This window comes from Monodelphis domestica, chromosome 8 (genome assembly GCF_027887165.1).
Source record: "Monodelphis domestica isolate mMonDom1 chromosome 8, mMonDom1.pri, whole genome shotgun sequence".
Lineage (NCBI taxonomy): Eukaryota > Metazoa > Chordata > Mammalia > Didelphimorphia > Didelphidae > Monodelphis > Monodelphis domestica.
In genome coordinates this window covers 93393770-93418663 of record NC_077234.1, presented here as the reverse complement: position 1 = coordinate 93418663, position 24894 = coordinate 93393770, and the positions used below count along the sequence as shown (strand labels likewise).

At 38.2% G+C, this 24894-nt stretch overlaps 1 protein-coding gene and 2 long non-coding RNA genes across 5 annotated transcripts in view; 2 read left to right on the top strand and 1 right to left on the bottom strand.

Annotated features, from left to right (window-relative positions):
* The window catches only part of LOC103097923 (uncharacterized), a 77128-nt gene extending 55812 nt beyond the window's left edge, over positions 1 to 21316 (top strand). Inside the window, exon 3 of the long non-coding RNA XR_008914105.1 lies at positions 20891 to 21316. This is a non-coding gene — a long non-coding RNA (uncharacterized LOC103097923). The remainder of the gene's footprint in view (positions 1 to 20890) is intronic.
* Positions 1 to 24894, bottom strand: part of SIAH3 (siah E3 ubiquitin protein ligase family member 3) — a 138625-nt gene that overhangs the window by 54312 nt on the left and 59419 nt on the right. The window lies entirely within an intron of this gene.
* Positions 1831 to 12161, top strand: LOC103097679 (uncharacterized). Its single transcript, XR_008914106.1, has 3 exons — positions 1831 to 2057; positions 9227 to 9308; positions 11797 to 12161. It is a non-coding gene; the product is annotated as an uncharacterized LOC103097679 (long non-coding RNA).

Sequence of the window (24894 nt, the reverse complement as noted above, 5' to 3'; positions counted from 1 at the left end):
ATGGAATACCAATGAGGAATGAACAGGATGATTTCAAAAAGAGGTAGGAAGACCTACATGAACTGATGCAGAGTGAAGTGAGCAGAACCAGGAGGTCATTATACACAGTAACAGCAATATTGTGGAATGATCAACGGTAATAGATTTAGCTATTATTGGCAATACAAAGATCCAGGACAATTCAGAGAGACTTAGGACAAAGAATGCCATCCATCTCCAGAAAAAGAATGGTTGGCGTCAGAATGCAGAAAAAACCATATGCTTTTTCATTTGTTTATTTGGGTTTGTGTTTGGGAGTTTGGGTTTTATAAGATTACTCACAAAAATGAACAATATGGAAATATGTTTTGCATGATAATATATAACCAGGATCTAATCCCCTGCCAGCACCAGGAAGGGGGAGGGAAGGGAAGGAAGGAGACAAGTTTGGTCACACAACTTAGGAAAACTTGTGTAGAAATTTGTTATTATGTGTTCTTTGTAAAAATAAAAATATAAAAAAGATTATTATAAACCCTTTTTCATATGATAGCCCTTCAGATCCTTCAGGAGTAGTAGCATATTGTCCCTAAGTCTTCTCTTCTGCAGCATAAACACTGACCTCAAGTAGAGTCCCTTCAAATAACTTGTATATAAGCCCCTTTCTTCATTTCCCACCTGGCTCCATTCTTTTGGACTTCTCTAGCTTATCCCAGTAACCAGGTACCTCCCACATGCATACATCCACAAATACTTTTCATCTTCCTTTTTGTCTTTATCTTCCCGCATTTGATTGTAAGCTCCTCAAGGAGTAGGGCTCACAACTAGGTTCTATGACTTTAAATACTTGGCTCTTTCCACCTTATTACACTGTTTGGGGACTGGGGAAGAGAATCCAAAGAAGAAACAAGAACCTCAGAGGTAATGATAATTAAGTTTGAAATGGAAAACTGCCTGAAAATATCTTGCAGTCTTCCTAGGATGAAGCAACACAGATGTAAATGATATGCAAATATATGTGACTCATAATTCGGTCATGTATTTAGATGTGGCTCTTAGGAAAAACCATAATAGAGATAACTTTTCTAAATTACAGGGAGTATAAGGGGTGGGAGGAGGGAGTAGAGTGAAGACATAAAGCCAATCAGTAGCAAACATTTTTCCCACTGAGTTTGGTGAGGATTAGTAAGGAACTTCCCATGTTAGAAGAGATTTTCATTGTTAAAAACCAGGAGGGTTTTTTTCATGTGCCAAATTGATTTGGGGGTCTTGACTTTCAGCATCAGGATCCATAACACTGAGGGTAGGGCTTGGCTTAAAAGTCAAGTGTGATTGATGAGACCAATGAGTTTCAGTTACAGTGAATTAATCTAACCTGCCCGCTCTAGGCTCTGGACTACACGATTTTTCTCTAATGCCACTTAACACTAACAGACTTGGGATTTTCAGAGAAATTTGGCTTCTGAGAGTCATGAAGTTTGTCTGAATAGCATCAACATCAAGACCTGGCAGGAAAGGTTCAAATTTGGCCCAAAAAATATGCCCAACTCAACTGTAGCGATCCGACTGTTTACTAAATACTCTCAAGACTGTTGGAGTTTTTTTTGTGACTGTTTGAATATTTTATTTTTTCCATTTACTTGTCAAAGGTATTAAAACATCTTGCTTACCATGAAAACAAAAGCTACTGTTTTTCGAGGATGTGATCAGAAGGTAGACAACTTTATTACCAATTTGCTTCAGGGATAATGATTTTCCTGGTAATCATGCTTTTCTCTTTTCAAAGTGTTCCCCACCACATTTGTACTTCAATACATCATTGTGATGCAGTGATGATTCTAAGTTATCAAAGGTCATAGACTCTAATTGTGGGTTCCAGAATGGAAGTGCCACAAATGCCTTGTTGTTAAGAATCAGACATTTATTCTTCATTCTTCCTCTCCCTGACATGCCCTCACTATAGTTGGTCTTCCAAACTTCATCCTATGGTGTTTTTTTTTTAGAAAACTCACCGTGGAGCCATGCAGATTTCTGCTAAAATCCAGCCTCATTCACTTTTATTAGATGTAAGAACCTGGGTAAGTCTAGACCTCTCTGGATTTTTCAGTTTCTTATAAAATAAGGGGGCTGGTCTTGATGATCTCTAAGATTATTTCCAGCCCTAAATCTATGATCTTATGATCTATATCCTGCTTTGAGATTGTATCCAGTGCAACAGCTTCAACTATCACTTCCAAGACTCCAAATCTACATAACTTATACCTTTTTCCGTCTTTTCCCAAGCTTCTGTTCTACATTTTCAAATGATTACTGGGCCCTTTCATTTAAATATCTTTAGTCAACTCACACTCAACATGCCTAAAACAGAACTTATCTTCTTCCCTACAAAATATGGTGTTCTTTCCCTCTCTTTTCTCTGTACCCACCATCAATGATAGCATTTCCTTGCAGTAACCTATACTGAAAATGTTCATGTCATTTGTATTTTACTTCTTTCCATCATAGCACTGTCCCTTGCCTCATATCCCAACAAATAGTTACTAAATCTTATTGCTTCTTTATAATATCTCTTCATATTATGAAGAATCTGTTCCTTCCCATTTCTACTACCACTTCCTTATTTCAGACTCTCATCACCTTACATATAGATTTTTATAATAGTCTTAAAAAATCTACTCTTTATCTTAGTAACAGCTGCAAAGGTAAGGGCTAGGAAAACGGGATTAAGTGAGTTGCCTGGTGTCACACAGCTGGGAAATGTTTGAGGTCAAATTTGAATCCAGGTTTCCTGAACTCCAGTACTGGCGCTCTATCCACTGAGCCACCTAGCTTCCTCTCCAATAGCCTTTTAACTGGATTCTTACTAGCTGTGTGACTCTGGACAAGTCACTTAATCCTGTTGACCCTGGTTTCTTCATATGTAAAATGAACTGGAGAAGGAAATGGCAAACCATCCCAGTTATCTTTGCCAAGAAAACTCCAACTGAGGTTTGGAGTTGGAAACAATTGAGAAATGACCAAACTTTTCATTGGTTTTCCAGCCTTCAGTATTTACCCTCTTTACTCTCTTCATACTATATATTTAATGCCAGTTAATATGGATAACTATCCTTAAAACACTGCATCTTATCAAATTACTCTCACTTAAAAAAAACTTTGAATGAATCCTCATTGCCTTTATGGGATAAAATCCCAAATTATTGGGCTAGCATTCAAGGTCTTCCACAATCTAGACCCAAACTACTTTTATAATCTTATCTTCCCTTAATCTGTAACAGAAACTCTCAGACCCAGTTAAACTGGAACCCTTCTCAGCATACTTTGAAAATACCTCCCTCTCCATCTTTTTTTCACCATCATGGAATCCCCCATTGTTTTGCACTAATCTTAATCCTCTCTACTCTTCAAGACCCAGTTCTAGTGAAGTCTTCCCAGTCCACAATGATCTCTCCTTTCTTTGAATTCCCATAGCACTTACTATCTATTCCACTCATTGGGTATACAATATGCAGTGCAAGAAAGATCTCACCACCAAAGTTAGTCCTTACCACTGTCCACCCAACACGAGAAACTGATCTGATTTTATCATTAGAAATCATATTAACCAAAAGCCTATTACCATCCATCTTGCATCCGTGTTGTCTCTTCCATTAGGAAGTAGCTCCTTGAGAGCACAGACTGTCTTACTTTTCTGTTTCTGTCTTCAGTGTTTAGTATCATGCTTTGTGCAAAGAGCAAGCACTTGACAAATGATTTTATCATTCATTCATTTATTCACTCACTTGTTCATTCATTCTTATGATATGCTGCTCCCTCTGAAAATTAAAAAAAAACTGCTTAAAGGCAGAGACTATGTCTAATATTCTTGGGTGTCCCACATAGCCTAGAATGGTAGTATAACAACTATTTCAAAAATATCTGTTGTTTTATCAATTGGTTTTCATGGCATCTCACCTAGCCATCTTTTTTCTTGGTTAAATATGAAGCAAAGGGGAATAAATAAGAAATGTAATTGCCTCTTGCATTTGTAGCTTGGCTAAGCATCTTACATTAATAGGTCTCTTTAGGTTTACCCTAAGTGCTAATAATTTCTAAGCATTTTGATGGTAGCGCTTTCTCCCGAAGATAAATTGACCTCAGCTAAGAGCCTAAGTCTTTCCCCAAATCTCATTACAATCAGCTTAGATGGTTCATGGCTTTAGAAGGTAACAAAATTAGAGCTTTTAAATCATTCTCTGCTCTGGCGCATTAATAAAGAGGGATTTGGACTACAAAAGAAAGAAAAGAATCCTTCTTCCCCTGATCACATATGATAACTCTTATCATTCTCACAGTTACACTATTAAACTGATCCCTGTAAGACGACCAGCAAGAAGCCACTTTAACTCTAGGGTAGAGTAGGGAGGGCTTAGCCAATGTCACAGTGCAAGACTCTCAGCTTGCCCTGTCCGAGAAAGTCCTGGCAATAAGGCCAGTAGAAATCAGCTTCTGTTATGAATCACCAAGATGAGCAAATGACAAGGTATTCCACCGAATCACCAAATATTACAGCTAGAAGATAGGGACTGGACCCAGGTGAGGGAACAACCTTGGCAAGTTAGTCTTCCTAAGATTCAGAGGACATTGGACAGTTAAGTCACTTGCCTTAAGTCACATAGTCAGTATGGATTAAAGGTAGGATTTGAATGCAGGACTTCCTGATGGGGAGGCAAGCATTCTATCTACTACAGAGCTAGGAGATACCTTAGAATTTTTCCTGTCTAACCCATTCATTTTATAGTGAAAAAATGGACCTGGTAAGTAATTTGACTAAGGTGCATTGAGTTGGGATATAGCAAAGCCAGGAGGCATTTTTCTTATTTCCAGAACTTCTCCCAGCATTAGACTGATCAGACTACCTGTACAGTTGGTAGCAAAATATTGATGGCCAGCTTTAATAGGTACACCTGAAGTGATACTGCTCTTCCCCTCCAACTTAAAGTAATCATCGTTATGATATTAATGAAGATCATGCAATATTCTTCTCCAGTGCCTCTAATTATTTAAATTATGTGAAAAACATAAAGTATGGTATGATCAAAACAGTCCTGATTCAGGAGTGGTAAGATCTGGGTTCAAATCCCACCTCTGAGACTTGTTTTCTGTAGAACAAGCACTTCTCTTGGGCAAGTTACTTAATGTCCCCTGATCTTGAATTCCTCATCTCTAAAATGAGAGGCTGAAATAAAGTCCTCTCCAGTTCTATATTGACTATCCCATGATTTGAATTAGGTTTGGAGTTAACAGATCTGTGTTTAAGCCTCCAATCCTACCACTTGTCAAAGAAATCACCACATTTCAGAGTATTAATTTCTTTATAAAATGGGGAGGATATGGGGGCAGGTAGGTGGCTCAGTGGGTTGAGAGCCATACCCAGAGATAGGAGGTCCTCCATTCAAATCTGGCCTCAGATACTGCCTAGCTGTGTGACCCTAGGCAAGTCACTTAACCCCCATTGCCCAGCCCTTACCACTCTTCTGCCTTGGAACTAATACATGATATTAATTCTAAAGTGAAAGGTAAGGGTTTGTTTTTTAAATAAAAATATTTTAATAGAGAGGATAGTATTATTCACAGGGCTGTTATGAGAAAAACACCTTGAAAGGCATAAAGAACTGTTGAAGTATAAACCATGAACAAGAGTTCTTAAAGCATCAGTTTTTCTATGTTGATTTTCATGCTTGTGGGGCACATGAATGCTTTTTGACCATTTCCTGGATGTGGCACGTGCAGGATTCCCAAATTGCGATTGACACCGAGTGGACATCAGATCCTGGCTGACCAAGTCCTCAGTTGATGAGCTGTCACAGAGCCACAGTATCTGAATTGGAAGGGAACTCAAAGGCCATCTAGTCCTACCTGGCTACTTATATAGTCTGTCTCTCATCTGTAAAATGAGTGTTTCACTAGATAATAATAGTGACATTGAAGTAGGGCATTTACATTTGCAAAGAACTGTCCATATAGTATCTCATTTTATTCTCATAGAATGGGGCTACATGCCAAAGAGTAACATTTGGAGTCCTTTAATACCTGGGTTTGAAACCCACCTCTGATGTGTATTTTTTAAAGGCAAAGAAGAGTGCATTTCTATAAGACAGGCATTAAAAAGCTTCAAAAAGAAAAAAAAAATACCACATATTGAACATGATGAATCAAGCACTGCAGTTCCTATCATCCTCATTTTACAGATGAGGAAACTGAGTCCCAGAGAGGTGTCCTGCCCATATTCATACACAAGGAAGAATTTGAACCCAGGTCTTCTGTATTCCAAGACTACTATTATGCCACACTGCCTTATATGATCACAAAAATTCTAGCTAGCTCCAATCTGTGATTCTGTTTTATAAAGCACAATATGCCTTGAAAATATAGACTACTCTTGTTGTTCAATCATGTCTGACTTCATGGCCTTGGTAAAATCTCTGGTTTGCCACTTCCTTCTCCAGCTCATTTTACTGATGAAGAACTGAAGCAAACAGGGTTAAGTGACTTGTGCAGGGTCACAAAACTAGTAAATGTCTGAGGCCAAATTTGAACTCATGAATAAGAGTCTTCCTGATTCCAGGTCCAGTGTCTAGCTGTCCAAATATAGACTATCATCATTTTTCATTCATGCCTACAGAGTTGGTAGCCATGTCCCCTAAGGATCTTCTGTATCAACATTTTTTCCTGAAAGGTGATCATCTCTCCAATGTAGAATTTCCTGAACAACCTACTTTCAATCACAGAAACCTAATTCCCTTTCAAATTGGATTTGAAGTGCTCCATAAGGTCTAACAAAGAGGGCATGGGGGATGAGTCAGGGAGACCTTCCTAAACTTAATGAAAGTAGCCATCTAAATCCAAATGAACTTGAAATGTTTGTGGCATAGATGCCCTTAACAAAACAGTTAAAAGAACTTTAAACAGCAATAACCAGTGGAGTACTTATTTCCACTTGGAAATTCCTTCATTACATTGTCTTTCTTTTTTAACCCCTTACCTTCCATCTTTCAATCAATACTGTGTATTGGTTCCAAGGCAAAAGAGTGGTAAGGACTAGGCAAAGGGGGTTAAGTAATTTGCCCAGGGTCACACAGCCAGGAAGTATCTGAGGTCAGATTTGAACCCAGGACCTCCCATCTCTGGACCTGACTCTCAATCCACTGAGTCACCCAGCTGCCTCCTGTTCATAACATTTTAATTAGTAATAAGAAGAAAATTCATCTCTACTGGATTTCTAGAATGTAATTCTGAATCTCCCCCCAAATGATTAACAGGTTTTTTCATCAATATAATTTATGAACCTAAACAGTACAACAGAATTCAATAGGAATCAAGGAAGAACCAATAGGTTGAAATTACAAAGAGACAGATTTGAATTTAATATCAGGGGAGAAAAAATTATTTAGTAAGGGCAATTAAAGAGTGACCTGACTGGGGGTAGTGAGCTCACCTATTATTGAAGGTCTGAAAGCACAGACTGAGGGATCAGTTATTATCATGCAAAAGATGGGATCCATGGTTTCAGTTGGACTACCTCAGGAGTTCTTATCGTTTATTGTGTCATGAACCCCTTTGGCAATCTAGTAAAGCCCATGGACTATCTACTCAGAATATCAAATACATAAAGTTATAGAGAATATCAGTTAACACTGAAATATAGTAATAAAATATTTTTAAACCAATTTCATTGACCTCAATTTAAGAATCCCTGGAGTAGATAATATTAAGAGCTCATGTTTATATAGTGCTTTCACATTATCTTATTTGATCCTCACAATTATCTCCATTTCACAAATGAGGAAATGGATTGAGAGAGTTTAAATCACTTGCTCAAGTTCACAGTACTAGAAAGCACCTGAAGCAAGATTTGAACTCAGAATCATAGATTTCAAGAGTTGGAAGGCACCTTAGCCATCATCCAGTTTACCCACAAATGAAAGGAATCCCTTTTTCAGATCTTCCCAAGTCCATGAAATTCTCTTTATCCCATTGTGCCACCTGCCTTCCTTGAGGCATTGTCTTTCCCATATACCCTCTCTCCCTCCTAACTAACTGCCCAGAGCAATACCATCTTCCATGTCCCTGGTGTCAGCCTGGACTCTTCACTATCTCTCATCCCCTAGATCTAATTTGTTACTAAATTTTGTGTCTATTTGTCTAGTTCACCTTTGCAACATTTTCCAACTTTGCCCCCTTCTCTCCTCTGACTCTGCCATCTACCACCCAGGTACAAGCCCTCATCACCTCTAACCCAGAATGTTGCCATAGCAACATGGTGGGTCTGCTTGCTTCAAGGTTCTCCTCACTCCAATCCATTTTACATCCAGTCACCAAAGTGATATTCCTAAGTGCTGATCCAACCATGTCACCCCTCTCGCTCTCAATAAACTCCAGTGGCTCCTTACTATCTCTAGGACCAAGTACAAAATCCTCTAGTTGACACTTAAAGCCCTTTCTAACCTAGCTCTCTCCCACCTCCAGGCTTCTTCCACTTGACTCCTGCCATGCATACCTCTATCCAGTGACACTGGTCCCCCAAAGCCCTGAAAAACAGGAGCAAGACATTCTATCTTACAACTCCATGCATTCTGACTGTCCACCATGCACAGGATGCTTCCTCATCTCTGCCCACTGGTCTCCCCAGCTTCCTTTAAGTTCCAACTATAATCCCGCTTTGTAAAGGAAGCCTTTCCCAGCCCCTCTTAATGAGAGTAGCTTCCCTCTCTTAATTATTTCCTATTTATTTTGTACATAGCTTGTTTGCATAGATGTATTTGCTTTTTATCTTTCCCATTTGATTTCATGCTCCTTGAGAGCAGAGGCTGTCTTTTGCCTCTCTTTCTATCCCTAGAGCTTAGCACAATACCTGGTAAATAGAAGGTACTTAATGAATGCTTGTTGACTCTGACTGACTAACTGAACTCCAGAGGACTTGAGTTTCCTTTCGACTCCCAAGAGTATTATTTTTAGTGTGATTCAGTGATTTTCTTAGTTGGTAAAAGTTCAGAGCACAGACCCCCTCTTTCCCAAGTCTATAATATAGTTCCTACTTTAAAGATACTGGAAGTGGTCCTGAATTTGCACAAAAACACCAAAATGTTTTGAGTTTTATGTCAAAGTCTACTCATTCAAACAACTTGAGCTACCCAAGTGATCGTAAATCTGGCAGAGAGCTATTTATTTCTTCATGAGTTTTTAGTAAAAATGTCTTCTGGTTTAGGTTGTGGAATTTGGGGGAGTCCAACCTGCTATCATTTTAAGAAGGAACAGAGAGGAATTCAAATGGACCATATGGAACAAAGGTGAGGACCTAGGAAAATACCACAGCACAGGAATGTCCAGAGGAGAATTTTTCAGTAAGCTCTTCCCAAAGTAGGACAGATGAGATGAGAGGGATGAAGGAGAGATGGGAGGGATGGAGTCTATAAATAGGGAGGAATGAAAGGCTAGCCCACCCTAATGCTGTAATTCTGAGTTTCTAAATTGGTTTTGAACTGAATTCAATGGTTTGGTAGGAATCCATGGCTAGGTAGCCCCACCTAAAGCATCTGAAGCAAGATTTGAACTCACAGAATCACAAATCTTTGAGACTTGGAAGGGACCTCAGCAAACACCCAGTTCAACCCATACATGAAAAAAATCCCTTTCTCAGGTCTTCCTAAATTAAAAAAAAAATGCTTTCTATCCACTATGCCACCTACCATCATTGAACTCCCAAATTAATCTTGGAATTGAGTCTCTCTCATTTCTGGGCACCAACAAGCTAACCTAGCCATTTGAGACAGCTTGGTGGTACAGTGACTACATGTTGAACTTTGAGTCAAGAAGACCTGAATTTAATTCCTGCCTCATATCCTAGCTGTGGGACTTCCAGAAAATTGCTTAACCTTGAAACCTCAGCTTCTCATCTGTAAAATGAGAAAAATAATAGCTCCTACATTACAGAGTTGTTTATCAAGATCAAATGAGCTAAGATATTTATAAAGTGCTTTGAAAACCTTAAGGCATTATATAAATGCTAGTTACTATTATTATATCATTATTTCCATTAGGCTTTCAGAAACAAACAAAAACAAAATAGCAGTCATCTCTAGGAAGAATGGATGGACCCATCTCTGGGGTACTTATTAGAGACACTTTCCCATGTTTTTATCAATAATGCCAAATTCATATAACCTTAAAGAGAGTGAAAAGAGTCTTTCCTTTTTGCTTTTTCTGCTCCAACAAGTCTGACAGAAATTCTGATGGAAAATGCTATGCTGCAAATTGTCTTGTGCTCTCATTAATTTGGATTGTAGCAACCATTACCTTCTAAACAATTAATCCCCCAACACTAATTTCTTGACTAGAATTATCCTGGACGCAACAACTGTAAGGAAGGTGGCAGCACATTTCTCTGGCTTGTGCAAGGGAGCGTGGCAAGCATGGGAAGTTTATGATGCTTTCATCATCATTGAGTTATCAACATTTATCCCCTTCAAGGGGAAAGAAAGGGCTGCTGAGTGGTGATGGCCTTTGCAATTACACAGACCCATTTACTGACATCTGCGGGGCTCACTAGCACTTCAAGCTCTCTTTTTAGGGCCACGGAAGCAGGGCCAGTGGATTGAAAGTCCCAGAGACAACTGAAATTGCCAAGATCTGAAATGGGCTGACATCTGAAAGGCAACTGAGAAACAAATGAGACTTCTCAGTCAATTGGCCATAGGCTAGCTCCCCAGCCATTCACATCCCTAACATGGGGTGGGCACAGCTCCAGGAGGATGGGGAAATGGTTTCATTTCCATAGTTGCCTGACTGCCTGCTGCTTCAGGTGGCAGAATGAGTCTAGGCAGAATGAATCTACCCAGGGAGTTCTGGGAACAAAAACGCTCTCTAAACAGAGGGAATGTCAGGGGGTACTTCAGTGGTACTGACAGGGTTCCAGTGCTTCTCCTGCTGGCAATAAGTGGGGTCAGGCATCCAAGGCAGATGTAGAGGAATGAAGTAGAAAGAGAATTGCCTCTAGTTACAGAATCCAGGGTTCTAATCCAGGTTCTCTGGATCTCTGACTCCTCATCTTCCCTTTCCAGACCTTGAAATCTATGATTACAGAGGAGGCCTATCAGTCAGTCAGTCAATAAAGATTTATAACTAAGATCTGGGGATACAAAGGCAAAAGACAATCCCTGCTCTCAAGGAATAGAAATGACTGCTTACAAACAAGATGTATAAAGCATAAATTGGAGATAAGCAATAGATGAAAGGTACTGGCATTGGGGGATCAGGAAAGGTATTTCACAGAGGATGGGATTTTCTCTGGAACTTGAAGGAATTCAAGAAAGCCAGGAGGAGAGATGAGGAAGGAGAGAAGCCAGGCATAGGGAATGGCCAGTGAAAATATTGGGATATGGAGTGTTTGATTTAAGAACAACAGGGAAACCAATATTACTGAATTACTATGAGAGGGAGGTAAGGGGTAAGAAGACTGAAAATGTTGGTGGAATAGGTTTTAAAAGACTTAGAAAGTTAAAAAAAAAAGTATCCTGATTGTTCATTGGCTACAGGAGGTGAGTGGAGGAGGGGAGGAAAGAGCATGAATCACGTAACCATGGAAAAATATTCTAAATTAATTAAATAAATGAATAAACTTTAAAAAAATTTAAGAATCCTGGAGGTGATAGGGAACCACAGGAGTTTAGAATAGGGGGATGGCATGGTCAGATCATTCAGCAAAGTGAGGTGGGAAGGGGAAAATGGTGCAAATTCTTCCAAACAATGAAACTCTAATCATTTGAATACATTGTTTAGGTAAAAACAAACTCAGTACAAAACCTCAACCTACTGAAGACATGTCTTGGCTTTGATACAGAAGTTACTTTTCCCCCGTGTCAAGGAAGTTTTATCCCCTCCCCTTCCTGAGTAACTTTACCTGTCTATCAAACATTCCCGAAATAGCATAGTTGCACCAGGTTTGCATCTGTGTACGTTCGGTACGTCAATAAAAGTCAAGGCTTTGGGCTTCTAAGCGGGAGAATCGAGAATGAATGGGAGAAGCCAGAAGAGAACGAAGGAGGAAGAAGTCCGGAAGTAGAGCAGGCAGGTGGAAGGAAGGAGGAAAGAGACTGGCAGGCTAGGAACCACGTGGTCAGGTTACTGAGGAATGATCGTCTACTCCTGCCAATAAACTTTATTAAAAAAAAAAAAAAAAATATATATATATATATATATATATATATATATATATATATCTGGGTAGAAATATTACTTTCAGTTCTTACACCCCAGACTGCGAATGTTGAAAATTTCAAGCATTTCTCCACTTACATAAGCAAAGACCCAAAGATTTCACTCTAGGATTATAGTCTAGTACTTAAAGGACTCATGATTTCATCAGGTGTAAATACAAGCTCCCTTTAATGAAGATCCCCAGTTCCTCCAGTCTTCACTAGAGAGTCTTCACGAGTTGTAAAAGTCCTCTCGATTGGACACCACCTGGCGTTGAACCTCTCTGAACTTAACTAGGCTGCTCCTCAAATGACAGACATATGCTTCCTCCATAGACTCATATTCTAAGCTTTTTCCAGCTTGGTAGGACCTGCCACAATTGATAAATCCCTAACAAAGCCATCAAAAACCTGAATGAGGCATTAAAAAAAAAGTCATTTCTTCTCTGTCTCCTTATCCTTGATCTTCTTTCCATTTCTTGTTATATCCTCTCTTTAAAAATCACTTTCCATGCATAAGACTGGGCTATTTAATTATTTTTAATTTAAACACTATTAAATTATTTTTTCCATTGACCCTCCTTGGATAGTCCCATTTCTTTATCCCAAGTCTGCTTTCTGAGGCTATACTATAAGAAGAGATGAATAAATGATTCCACCACTAGAATAAATGATTCCATACATTTCCCTTTAGAAATGGTCTGATTTGAAGTATTGGAGTCACCTGAAGATCAAAGCATGCTATCTTTCACATTAATTTCTTTACAGTTTTATTTTGGGGTTTTGGTTTTATATGTGTATACTCATATAGCAATGACCAATATGGAACTATGTTTTACATGATAAAACATGTATAATCCAGATAAAATTGCTTACCATCTCCAGAGAGGGGAGGGATGGGAGGGAGGGAAACAATTTGAATCTTATAATTTTGGAAAACATGTTGAAAATTGTTATTACATGTCATTGGGAAAATAAAATATCTTTGAATTTTAAGAAAAGAAATGATGTGACTTTAAGGGCTTCACCTTTGTAAGGATGTCCCAGATTTGAAACTAGATCAAATTTCTATAGGGATAAATGCTCCTTCAATATGGGAACTAAAGATCTTTTTCATTTCAATGAAGAATGAATGAGTGGGGCTACAGATGACAGTTGTCAAGTTGTCGGTCATAGCTAATTAATATCCACTCATTTCAAGTTCTTGATTTGCCACATGATAACTTTAGCTCATCCAGATTAATTTTACTGGAAATGAACAAAAGAAAACAAAGCCTCAATAGTCACTGATTTTATTCTACTTGGTCATATATTTCAAAGGATACTGAAAATGAATTTCCTAAAGTATTAATGAATTGATGGACTTCTCTATCAACTTTCCTGAAGGATCTCAAATAATCACTTCTCATTTCTTATGCGTCCTTTGTCATGTAGCAAAAGGCACATCATGTTATTGTTTCCATTTTCTAGATAGAGAAACTGAGGCCCTCGAGGGTTTAATTAAGTCATCTTACATCACAAAGTGAATTACCACTTTTCTGGGTCTTATCTCCATTAAGTGGAGTTAATAAGATTCAATTCCCTATGATACAAGAGAAAGTTTGGATAGAAAATAAAAGATGCTGTTTAAATCTTTCTTTCCCCTTCACCCCCTTGGGAAACACCCCTTCAAGGTATTGAAGACAAGAAAACAGTTACAGGACAGAGAAGAAACAGCCAAGGAAGAAAGAGGGACTGGCATTTTGACAGAGTACATAGTAATCAAACAGCGAGTAATCAAGGATAAAATGTTACCAATAGTCAAGGAAGAACTGAAAAAAGTCATTATATTTAGCAATTATATCATTTTGGAATTCCATTCCATTCCATTCCATGGAAATGGAAGTTGGATTATAAGAAGTCATTTTTATTATTCATATTTTTAACAATTTTCATCAAGTAATAATTCACATGTAAATAGTTCCATAACACTATATTTCACTTTTCTCACACCATCCCTGATGTAGAGGTAGTATAAGCATCATCATCCTTGAAGTTTCACAGATGTGGAAATTGAGGACTAGAGAGTTTTAGTGTACTATCCAAGGTCACACAATTAATACATGGCAGAGTTGGGATTCAAATCTGGTCTCCTTTCTCCAAGTACAGGGTTCTTTTTGCTAACCATGGTTTTCCACAAAACTATTCTAGACACTTTTCTTCCTCTATGTTTTTTCTCTTATCCATCTCATTGATATCATAGATTCAATTATTATCCATGCAGATGATCCTCAGGTTTACTTATCTAGTCCCAATCTCTCTTTTAACCTCAAGACTCACCTTTAACTGTCTATTGGGGAGCTCAAATTAGATGTCCTGTAGACATCTTAAATTCAATATGTCCAAACCTGCATTCATTCTTTTCCTTCTAAAACTTCTCTTCTTTCTAACTTCCTTACTACTATTTTGTTTTTCTGGGTTTTGTAGTTGCATGTCCAGTTTGTTGATCTGCTCTTTCTTTCTTTTATTGATGAAACTGTTTAGAGATATGAATTTTTCCCTAAGTACTGCTTTGGCTGTATCCCCAAAATTTAAGAATGTTGTTTCATTGTTGCCATTATGTTTAATGAAATTATTGATTATTTCCACAAATTGTTCTCTGACTCACCCATTCCTTAGAATCAAGTTATTTAGTTTCCAATTAATTTTTAATCTTTACTGCAAAGGTCCTTTGTTGAATATAATTTTTATTGCATTATGGTCAGTAATAGATGCATCTGATATTTCTGTTCTTCTGCATTTCTTTGTGAGGTTTCAAAGGTCAATATTTGTGAAGGTACATGTACAGCTGAGAAATAGCCTAACTTATTTCTATTCCCACTCAATAGCCTCCAAGGGTATATCATATTGAACTTTTCTAAAATTCTATTCAGATACACCATTCCTTTTTTGTTTATTTTTGGTTAGACTCATCTATGTCAGAGAGAAGGAAATTGAGATTCACTATTATTTTAGGCAGTTTGGTGGTGCTAAGTCCATAGAGTCATATAGAATCAGACAACGACTATTAGAGTTTTACTATTCTTTCCTGCAGCTCATTTAGCTTTTCCTTAAAGAATTTATATCCCATGCCATTTGGTGCATATATGTTTAGTATTGATTTTAGTTCATTGACTATGATAACCTTTCAGCAAAATATAATTCTCATCCTTATCTCTTCTCATTGGGTCCATTTTTGCTTTTCCTTTACCTGAAATCATGATTTTTTAAAATTTCATAATAGATTCTTCTCCATCTCCTTATTTTAACCTTGTGTATATCTTTCTTATAAACAACATATTGTTGGATTCTAGTTTTAATACATTCTCCTTTCTTCTTTTTTATGAGTTAGTTCATCCCCTTGACATTTGCAGTTTTCGTTGTTAATTGTGCATTTCTCTCCACTCTACTCTCTTATGCTTTTCTTTCCCTTTGTGCCCTACCTATAATAATTTGTTTTTCTTCTGACTAGTTCTTCCCTTAATCTACTCTGACTTTTATTCCCTCTTCTTTACTCTTAACTCCTTTCTCTCCTATTATACTGCTGAAGAAAATATATTTCCATACCCAACTTGTGTGCATGTGAATTCTTCCAGCCTTTGATCAGCTGAGATGAAAATAAGGTTCAAGTTTGTCCACTCCCTTTACACTCTCTTCCTTGTTACATAGACTCCTCCCTGTGGACTTCATTTATATGAGACAATTTTCTTCATTCTTTCTCTCTCTTCTTCATGCCTTAATGTATTCTCCTTTTCTTCTCTTTCCATTCATCTTTTAAGGTCACCAAAATATAATAGAATCACTCCCAGGCTGTCTGTCAAATTAGGCTCTCTTTAAGACCCTGATGATGACTAAGTTCTGAGCAGCTGCATGTACCATCTCCCCATCTAAAAATGTAAACAATTTAATCTTATTTAGTCCTTTATAATTATTCACTCATGTTCACTCTTATGTTTCTCTTGATTCCTGTGTTTGTATGCTAAATTTTTTACTCAGCTCTGATCCTAACATCAGGAATGTTTGAAACTCCCATATTTCATTAAAGATACATTTTTTTCCTCCTGAAAGATCATACTCAGTTTTTCTGAGAAAATTATTCTTGATAGAAAGTCTAAACTTTTGCCTTCTAGAATATTATATTCCAAGATTATAATCCTTTAAAGGGGTAGCTGCTAAATTATGGATGACCTTGATTATACCTCCTCTTTCAGGTTTTTTGCAGCACTTTTTCATTAAGGTGAAAGCTTTCGACTTCAGTTATAATATTACAAAATATTCATTTTGGGAATTCTTTCAGGAGGTGACCAGTGGATTCTTTCAGACCCTACTTTGCTCTCCGGTTCTAAGAGATTTGAATGGTTTTAATTTATGCACTTTTTTAAAAAGAAATATGATGTCAGGTTTTTGTTTCTGTTTTTGGTCATAGTCTTCAGGTAGTCCAGTGATCCCTAAATTATCTCTCTTTGATTTGTTTTCCAGGTCAGTTGTCTCTGCTGTGAGAAACCTCGTATTTTCTTTTTCCTTTAGTGTTTTTACTTTGTTTGATATTTCTTGGTGTCTCATGGAATCATTCACTTGTGTTTGGTTCATTCTAATTTTCAGGGATTTATTTTCTTGGATAAAGTTTTATCCTCTAAGGTGTTAGTTCTCTTTCTTTCATAGTCTCATTTCTTTTCTTATTTTCTCCCTACTCTTCTCATTTGTTGAGGTGTTCTTTGTTATTTTTCATTTTTAAAAAAAGTCTTACTTTATATCTTCCAAGAATTCTGGTTAGACTTGTGTCCAAGTTGCATTTTTCTTCGAGGCTTGGTTTGTAGATGTTTTGGACTCACTCTCTTCTTCTAGATTTGTGGCTTGAGATTCCATGTTGCCATAATAACTCTTCATGGTGATATTTTTGTTTGTTTGTTTGCTTATTCTCCCATCCTACTTCTTGATGTCAGATTTTAAGTTAGGGCTATATTTTGCCCACTTCTGAGGGCAATGTCTGGGTTTAGCTTCTGTCCCCTTGTCTCCTTCTGCTGTTTTCACAGCTCATCCTAGGGGCCTTCAAGTTTTCACTGGTCCCAAAGTGATATTATCCAAGTCTGCTCACTGCATTCTTGTTCTGAGCTCTGCAAATGGGTCTGTTGCCTTGTCCAGAGATGGAAGTTTCAGTTGTCTGTCACTGGACCTTGCCATTGGAAGGCTGAAAAGGTATAGAGTGATTGAACTGCAAGTTCCCCTTTGGTTTGGAATTCCTTCCCAGGCTATTCCACTGTTGGCTTCATCCTAGGTAGGAGATTGGAACTGAATTCCTGTTCTGCTCCTGAGTTCAAACCCACACACTACTATTTGCTTTTAACCTTGTTCCCTACTAAGTATACAGCTAGGGCCCAAAGGTACAAATTATCTCCTTGGGCCACCTGGATCTATGATCCTGAACCCAGTAGTGGGTGACACAGCTGCCAAGGGATACCTGTAACTGTATATGTTGCTAGTTCATAAATCTAAAAAATCATAAAATCTATAAGATCTGGGATTTCTCCCTCTGCCCTGGTCACTGATCTCAGACCTTCAGTTCCTGGACCCTGGAATGTTCCATGCATAGGATATCCTAGCCAGACTTCAACCCCAATGTCTATAGGCATTTTTATCAGTCTTTCTAAGCTACGTTAGACTGGCAAAAATGACTCACTGTGGATTTTTCTTCGGTTTTCTGATTAAAATTTGTTCTAGTGCATTTTTTCTAAGATCTTTGTGAAAGAAGTATGGTAGGGGGACTAAGCTATAATTCTGCCTGTTACTCTACCATTTTGATACTATCTCCCTTCCCTATTAGCTTTGAGAGTACTATCTTCCTTCCAGTCCCCCAGTCTTACAACATAGGTGTCGTCTTCAATTCCTCAATTTCTCTCATTTTCCATATCCTATCTATTGCTAAAGCTCTTCAAATTTACCTTTCTAATATCTTTTACATATGCCCTTTCATTCCTTTGACATTGCTCCATTCTGGTGCAGGTCCTTATTACTTCACAACTGGATGACTACAATAGCCTTCTGCTTAATCTTCCTGCCACCATTTCCTCCCCACATCTCATCCTTCCCTTAGCTGTAAAAGAGAGCTTCCCAAATAACAAAGCTGACAATGTCACCATCCCCCTCTACTCAATAAACTCCAGTGGTACCTATCACCTCCAGAAATTAATATAAAATCTATTTAGTATTCAGAGCCCTTTATATGCTGCCCCCTTCCCCCTGGCCCTTCCAGTCCTCTTACACTCTACATTCTATCACATACTCAATAATCCAGTGACACTGGCTTCTTTGCTGTTCCTCAAATAAGAAATTCCATATCCAGTGTCTGACCATTTTTTGTTAACTGTTTCCCACACTTGGAATGCTCTTTCTCCTCATTTCCACCTTCCAGCTTCCCTGGTTTGCCTTTCCTGATCTTCCTCAATTCTAGTGTCTTCCAACTGTTAATTATTTCCATATTATCCTGTGCATGGCTTGTGTGTATATAGCTGTTTGCATACTATATTCTCTACTAAATTCTGAGCTCCTCATGAAATTGGGTGGGTTTTGCTTTTTCTTTAACCCCATGCTTAGCATAGTGCCTGGCACATAGTAGGTGCTTAGTAAATGTTTAATGACCTGCAACTCCTCTGTACAGGCAGATAGAGAAGCTAAGAGACTTCTTTGTTGAGATCCACTGTGTTAATATTGTGAATCTTAAAATTGCTCAGACTATACCTTAGAAGATTTAGTTAAGCTATTCCCCTATTGTAACAGTATAGGTACTTGATCAGGAATGTATTGGGAATTTTAACATTGCTCTACCCATACTTAGGCATTCTTTAGGGGAAGATAAAGTTGTAAAATTCCTTACTGAACAATGAAAAGTCCCCAACTCATCCTTATAGTAAAACTAGAACCTTAAGCTAGGCCTATTTTTAGATCTAATACAAAAGGGTGCTAAGTACCTATAAAGGTTAAATTAATCACTAAAAGGTCAAGCAACTTACAAAAGGCAAGCTTAACAAAAGAGTTGTGAAGTTTTAGTCTACCCAGAGAGGTGATAACAAAAGAAGATGTGAACTAGGAATGGTCAGTCCTGGGGAAAACGTCTACTGTGTTTGGTGGATGTGAAAATTTAGGGGAGGTGACACAAGAGAAAATTTTCTTTAAAAGGAAGGAGCTCGAGGTGGAGTTAGTTAGTTGGAGTTTGGAGTTAGTTGGAGGAGCTGGCTCTCTGAAAGTCAGTTTAGGAGTTAGAGTTGAGGATTTCAGTGAAGGACTGGAGTTTTACTTGGGACAAATCTTGTGGTGAGTGATTAAAGACTGACTAGTCTCTCTATTTTCTCTTTCTCTCTCTCTCTCCTTTTCCTTAATTCCTTCATTTGCATTAATTAAAATCTCCATAAAACCCAGCTGACTTGGATATTTTCATATTTGGGAATTTTTCCCATGGCAACCACTTATTTTTGATTAAAATTAAAATTAAAAAAAATCAAGACAATAAAATTATCTTCACAGTTTTGGCAATTCACAGTCTTGAAACTCACATTTTTTCATGGTCACAACATTCAACTTAAGAGGAAGGCTTAGCTCCCTAATTCACATTGAAGATCCTGGCTTATGCCCCAAAGGATACAAAATCATGTATATCCTTTAGCCCAGAAATACCACTCCTAGATCCCAAAGAGATTTTTTTTAAAAGGAAAATGACCTATGTGTACAACACATTTATAGCAGCTCTTTTTTTCTTGAAAATTTTATTTAATTAGTTGATATAGAATATTTTTCCATGGTTACAAGATTCATGTTCTTTTCCTCCCCTCCTCCCAACCCCCTCCAGTAGCTGGCATGCAATTCCACTGGGTTTAACATGTGTCATTGACTGAGATCTATTTCTATATTATTAATATTTTCACTGTGGTTATTGTTTAGAGTCTATATCCCTAATCATATCCCCACCAACTCATGTGATCAAGTAGTTATTTTTCTTCTGTATTTCTACTCCCACAGTTTTTCCTCTGCATGTGGATAGTGTTCTTTCTCATAAGTGCCTCAGAATTGTCTTGGATCATTGCATTGTTGCTAGTAGAGAAGTCCATTACATTCGATTGTGCCACAGTGTATCCGTCTCTGTGTACAATGTTCTCCTGGTACTGCTCCTTTCACTATATAGCAGCTCTTTCTGAGGTGACAAAGGATTGGAAATGGAAGAGATGCCCAACAATTAGGGAATGACCGAACAAGTTATGGCATATGCTTCTGATGGAGTACTATTGTGCGATATGAAATGATGTGCAAAATGGTTTCAGAAAAATCTGGAAAGATTTACATGAACTGATGCAAAGTGAAGTGAGTAGACCCAGTACACAATAACAGCGATATTGTAATGATGATCAGCTGTGAAAGACTTAGCTATTCTCAGCTGTATATTGTCAGTAATTGTCAGAGCCCAGACAATTCCAAAGGACTTATGAAAAATGTTATCTATTTCAGAGAAGGAACTGATAGAGTCTGAATGCAGATCAAAGCATATGATTTTTTTTACTTTATTTGTGTGTTTGTATTTTTTTGGTCTATGTTTTCCTTCAGATGACTAATATGGAAACGTGTTTTGCCTGAATGTATACATATAATTTATGTCAAATGGCTTGCCTTTTCAGGGAGGAGAGAAGGAAGAAAGAAAGGAAGAGAATTTGGAACTCAAAGGTTTGAAAACAAATGTCAAAATTTGTTTTTACATGTAATTGGAAAAAATAAAATCTCAAGATTTTTTGAGAAGAAAATTCTCACTTGATTTTGCCTTATTCTGACAGACCTGCCATTCATCCTGCTAAGATTGCCCCAAGATCTTCTTTTCTTTTCTTTTAAAAATAAAATTATGGAAAGATGCCTAAAGTTCTTTAAAGACTTTGGCTTTAATTTTGTAGCAAATTGGGGCATAGACTTCACTGAATTTGGGTTTTTTTTCCTTAGAAAGATTAGTTCCTTCTTTCTGATAGGCAAATTCCTTTATATTTCCACTGATTTTTTTTCTTACTCTTGGAATTGAGAAAAAATAAACTGCAGCAGTACAGTGTGAATGCTAATCAGGTACAAAATTTCAGAGGCCAACAGAGCTTATACAAAACAGGTGTTGTTCGGATAAGAGGAAACTTCTCTTGAAGTAATTTTGCTTTTGCATAAAAGGATTATTACTGAGGAAGGAAAAAAGTCTCTGTCTCCTATTTCTCCACATGTGGATCTTGCCTTCCTATAGTCCCTTAATGTTCAAAGTAGACAGGTTCTGAATTTCTGATTCAACAAGCCATTTTTCATCTCCACAGAAGAGAAAATGAAAAGGTACAGATTCCTCTTAGAGGACTAGAAGGAGAGTGGGATAACTATGTAGATAAAGCTGTGAAATTCTCTTTATAGAGCTCTCTAAGTTATATACATACATACATACATACACACATATGCTTCTCTATGTGTGTGTATATATATATAGAGAGAGAGAGAGAAAGAGAGAGAGAGAGAGACAGAGAGAGAGAGAGAGACAGAGAGAGAGAGAGAGAGAGAGAGATGGAGAAAGAGATGGATTTGACCATCTTCTAGGTAAATTCTAGGAGCAGTAAATATTTCCTGTTACTGAGGGTTCATAAGCAGCAGAACAGATTCTTAGGGAAGCAGGTTATTGAATATCTTTAAGAATAAGGTTGCTACCACCTGCTAGAGATAAGCGAAACTGTTTGACAAGGATAAAGAATAGACTGGATTAGGGATTAGAGACACTTATCTGACAGTGACACTACAAATCAGTCAGTCAATAAAAATTAATTAAGGAAGGAAGGAAGGAAGGAAGGAAGGAAGGAAGGAAGGAAGGAAGGAAGGAAGGAAGGAAGGAAGGAAAGGCAGGAAGGAAGGCAGGAAGGAAGGAAGGAAGGAAGGAAGGAAAGGCAGGAAGGAAGAAGGAAGGAAGGAAGGAAGGAAGGAAGGAAGGAAGGAAGGAAGGAAGGAAGGAAGAAAGGAAGGAAGGAAGGAAGGAAGGAAGGAAGGAAGGAAGGAAGGAAAGAAGGAAGGAAGGAAGGAAGGAAGAGAGGGAAGGAAAGAAGGGAGGGAGGGAATGAGGGAGGGAAATGTAAGAGAATTCAATTAAATTCAACAAATATTTATTAAATACCTAATGTACTTATGAGTTGAAAGGCAGAGACAAATTACTGACAGTGGATTGTTTTAGAATCAAGGTAGTCTTGAGATCAAGTCCTAATTCACACATCTTCACTTCCAGGAGATCAGTATCAAGTACCTTAACCTCTCATATTCCCATGCAACTCTCTAAGATTATAAATGACAGTTGAGTTCCTTATGAGAGCAGAGGAAGATTTCATAGTAGCAATGAATAAAGCATGAAGTAAATACTTACCATTTGCCAAGCAAGTATGGGACTTCCCTCAATAGCAAAATCATAGATCTAGAACACACACACTCAGAGCACTGTGTTAGATATTGGAGATCTTCGAAGAAAAGGTAAATAGCCCTTGCTTTTAAGGAGACAGGAGAATAAGGGATCCTGGTGGATTCCTCAAGCACTCTAATAGAAATGTGTTTTAGTCTATGATGCGTGAATGGTGTTTAAGCATAATTTTGACAGATTGACCATAGTTTTGAACAGCTCACTTAAGTACTGGAGACAGATCTTGACATGGTCACTTATCCTGCCCCTATTAAACTGCTATGGTCCAATTCAAAATAATTGAGAGAGGAGTCCGGAGGAAAATCTAGCCTGGTGGTCCACTTGCCCTGTGTAGCCATAGAAAACTTTCTGGGGCTCTCAGTCTGTTTAGTAGATGCTTTTGTTGACACAGAGAGGAAAGAAGCTGAGCTATGGGGATAAGAAGGCAATAGCTGTGGACAGGGCTTTTTCTGGTGGTCTTTATCATGCTGTCAGAACAGAGGTGAGAGCATAGCAGCCAGGCAGAACCTTGCTACATCAGCAAACATACTTTGTAAGAATCGGGTGTGCTTTATTTTCTCTTTTTGGACAATATATGTTTTTCCTTTGGTTTGGGGGGTTTTCCTGGAGGTCTGGCCATGGCCATGCTGCTGGTCTGTCTGTGCTCTACAGAGAATGCCAGAGACTTGGCTATGATGAAATGGTTTTACAAAATCACCTCCTCACTAGTCTTTCTGGGAGCTCCCCCCCACTCCTGGCTTCAGGGCATGTTGATTTCAGGTTGAGAGCCCCTTACCCAGAGAGGACCCTGACAATAGCATAAGGTATCCTGAAAATATTGCTCTATTCTTTAAAATGAGAAACCTGGCACAGAGTGCCAGCTTGCCACAGGATAACTCAGCAAGCCCCTGGCAGAAGCTTCTGATATTAAATCTAAGGGGGCTCAGCTTCCTTTAGGATGATGGTCACTGATGAGCAGGACCAGACTTTCCCAGCAGCTTTTTTAAAAAATGTCAGGTATTGATCTGGGTTTGGTTTATTCTTAAGAAGTTGTCTCTTCCAGATGCCCAGCTAAGTCACGTCTGCTGTCTGCAAGTATTCTCTTCCACCAGCCTTCTGGTACTTAAAATGAGCTCTCCCTTTTTGCTCTTGGCCACTGGGCCCCAGTAAGCTCCAAGCCGGCGCCATACCCAAAGACGCCACAGGCCATACCCTGCAGCTGCCAGGATTCCCACAGCTCCTGCACCAGCCAGTTCTGCAGCAAGCAGGGCTCTCCTTCCTAATCACAGATTCACTATTAAAAATACATTAAAGGACCAAGAAATGATTAAGAGATACAGGGGTGTGCAAGTAAAGCTGATGTTTCCAGTTAAACCCATCTTCCAAATTAGTCACAGTTACCCTGCTGCTCTGCTAAACACACTAGCCTGATTTGAGATCTGTTTTCTGAGGGCACTTTCATCCTGCATCCACAATCTAAATAAAAATACAGCCTTTAAAAGAACCCAAGAGCAGCTCCAGTTTTTTCCAAGTGTGAAGGTATGATTGGGTGGCTTTGTATGACCTCTAGTTTTGAGAATCTCCCTCCTCTTTTGTACTGTATTTGTGCCAGCACCAGAGAACCAGTAAGCATTTCCCCTTTGAAAGCCCTGATACTTCCCCTATGATTTACACCCTTTCAAGGACCTGAGGATAAGGCACACTTGGGAAGAGGTCCAGTTCTGCTAGGAGAAAAAGATTAGAGACAGTGACCTTGGTTAGAAGACATCCCTCCTCCCCAAGAGCCCTGCAATCATTTCTCTTGGTCCCCTTCCCCCCAAATCATCCCCATTCCTTACACAATAGTAATTGGCTACATGTGAGGCCACTGGGTGGAATAGTAGACCTGGAGTCAGAAAGATCTGAATTCAAATTCTGATTCAACTGCTTACTAGTTATGTATCCCTGGGCAAATCATTTAACTTTCTCAGTCTTCTACATCTATAAAATGGTGATAAATCATTGTATCTACTTCACAGTGATGTTTTGAGGATCAGATGAGATGAAAGTGATATATAAATGCTAGCTATCATTTTCATTATTATTATTATTATTCCTTATTTCCCATCCCATCATAGGAGGCAAAGTTAGTCAATTCCTTCCATAAACTTTGGATCATTTTTACATAGATAGCCACTAAGATTCAAATTGATTGAGATTTCATTGTTTTGTAGCTAATAAAGTTTTTGTTAA